The sequence below is a fragment of the Rhagoletis pomonella genome, unplaced genomic scaffold (assembly GCF_013731165.1).
Source record: "Rhagoletis pomonella isolate Grant_MI unplaced genomic scaffold, Rhpom_1.0 Rhpom_scaffold_07406, whole genome shotgun sequence".
NCBI classification, from domain to species: Eukaryota; Metazoa; Arthropoda; class Insecta; order Diptera; family Tephritidae; genus Rhagoletis; species Rhagoletis pomonella.
The window spans coordinates 1,674-4,170 of NW_023465936.1; the positions used below are offsets into that span (position 1 = coordinate 1,674).

General features: G+C 36.5%; 1 long non-coding RNA gene across 2 annotated transcripts; it reads right to left on the reverse strand.

Moving 5' to 3' along the window:
• Nucleotides 1–1,528: 1,528 nt before the first annotated feature.
• Nucleotides 1,529–2,104, reverse strand: LOC118755794. 2 transcript variants are annotated; one of them, XR_004995065.1, is made up of 3 exons: nucleotides 1,894–2,104; nucleotides 1,724–1,824; nucleotides 1,529–1,656 (listed from the first exon to the last, which is right to left on the reverse strand). It is a non-coding gene; the product is annotated as an uncharacterized LOC118755794 (long non-coding RNA). The 2 variants fall into 2 exon arrangements; XR_004995064.1 differs by lacking the exon at nucleotides 1,529–1,656 and having other exon boundaries at nucleotides 1,678–1,824; nucleotides 1,894–2,100.
• Nucleotides 2,105–2,497: the final 393 nt, after the last annotated feature.

Here is a 2,497-nt window from a genome sequence, read left to right on the forward strand (position 1 = left end):
ACAAGCTTATTCTAGGAAAAAGAGTGTCAAATTTGTAGTCCAATTGCGTTGAAGAATAGTTTTCGTTTGGAAAGGCGCAGTTTCTTTGAACTCTGTGGTATGGTAAAACGTTTAGAAAAGGCGGATACGAATTATCGGAAAGCTATTCTTATTGAAAAGCGTGTCGCTATTGCACTATATGCACTTGGTTCTTCTGCAGAGTATCGAAGCATTGGAAATTTATTTGGCGTGTCCAATTCCAGCGTATGCTGAATTGTTAAAGAATTTTGTGTTGCTGTTTGGGATGTCTTGAAACCTGTGCATTTAAGTTTTTTTTCCGTTAACTGGTTAACAAGGTTTGTGCGTCTTTAAATCAGTCAAAAAAAATTACGCAAAATGGGCTTAATTTTTAAGGTATCGCTTTCTTAAATAAATGTTGGAAGTCGAGGGAGATGTAATGACTCTGGAATCTATGAATCTTCCTCATTAAAAGCAGAACTGTCACGTTGCAAATTGCTCTATGATCTCCGCAAATCTTTTAATAATGTAGAGGTCCCAGTAGTCATTATAGCAGGCTCAGCTTTCCGTTTATCGCGCAACGTCTTTAAGCCATATCCATTTAGGCCCTGTCTCCACAGGGTGTTTTCCTGTAGTGAAAACTATGTCACAAAATATATTTCCAATGGAGACCGCCTATTTCTCATGTGCTGCAATATATGTCAGCGCTTATTGCTTGACATCTATTTCCGGCAATTCAATAGTTTGACAGCCATATTTTCATTTGAAAGAAAGCGTGCTGGTGGTAACATCGATGAAATTTTTATATTAAATCAAAATAAAAGTCTGTTCCTTATTGGATTATTTATGATTACGTTTTAGGAAATTATTCAGCAAGTTCTTTAAAGATTTAAATGTTTTTAAACACCGAAATTGAGAGAATGTTGTCTGGTGGCGTCATGCGGCAAATGCTTATTTCAAGACATCAAAGTGCCCACACACAAAAACTTGCTCGTCAAAATGACAGTTGGTAGGCCATCGGTGTTTGCCTGTGGAGTTCTGCGGTTAGTTTGGTAAGTACAGGTGCTCAACGCGAATTCAACTTCCGCCTTTCTCATTGCCGAAGGGTTGTTAAAAATGCATTTGGTCATTTGAAATGCAGATTCCGACGCATCGGAAAGGGGTTGGATAACCGTATCGACAAAACAAATGCCATCATAAAAGCCTGCTGCGTACTCCACAATTTTTTAATTGCAGCAAACCATAGTTGGCTTTCTGACACCGTTAGCACTGAAGAGCCAAGTAGAATAGTACAACAGAATGAGACGAGATTGAACCCGCGAGACACTTATCGAAACGCTTTAAGTGAACACTTTGTTGAAAAGTAAAGCAGCATTTAGATGAGGCGATTCTCTATGCGACTTAACCTCGCATTCAATAAAATCGCTTGTGTATATTGAGTTTCAATTTTCTAGAAAGAGATAAAATCGCTTTCAACTTTTCATGCTATATTGAATCGCTTACAAAATCGCCCCATCTAAATGATATGTAATTATTTTTTATTTAAAAATTCAATAATCTTTGCTGCCAATTGCTGGCTAGTTTCAGACATTGCGGATATGCTCTCAGTTTGTTTGTTTATCATTATCCACTAATTCTTTCTATATTTATTGCAGTCCACTTAATTATAAATAAAAACACTTTTTAAAATTTGAAATTCCTTTTTAATATGCTCAATAAAATATACCATTCAGGCTATCCTCCACAACGACCGCAAATTATTTTGTGGAGCTTTTCAAATAGCGGCCATGCTGGCGGCGAAGCTCTGGAAGGTCACATTTCACTTTTCTACACACATATAAGAAAACCGCCAGAGATTAAAGGTTGATGAATTATATACACATTAAATCAACTTACTTGTATTTGGAAATCATATTCTGCATTTTGAATTTTACTTCTTGGACAGAGACAGTAATTCCAATTGATGTTAATTCTGCTGCCATTTCCTTGTATACGTGTGTATTTTTCCGGCATCCTCTTAACTCCTACGCTCTACCTTCCCAGCCTCAGCTCCTCAACCTGACTCCACTTTCGTCGTTTTCCGTCCATTTTCAATTAATTTGTTTTTTGTTTATTTTGTGCGAACAGCTGATGGCTGCCAGAGCTATGTGTGTGTTTTTTGTTAAAGGGGTTCACTGCAAGTTTCGTGGAACAAGTGCAGTATAGCGGCAGGTGAGCTAAATGTGGGCGTGGTCCGCCTCTTACCACTGATTTTAACGGTGTAACCCTTTTTTATGCAAATCAATAGGGGCTGTGATAGAAGGCGGTAAAAGTGCAATTTTCAATATTTTCAAAAGCTTATATTGCGAAAATTATTGAGCCGATTTTCGAAGTGTCGGTATCATTGAAAGGTAATACATAAGATAAACTAAAATAAATAAATAATGGCAATTTTTTAATAAATATTTATGATTTTCTCTAAAAAATACGTTATTAACTATATGCAAAAATACGTTTATTA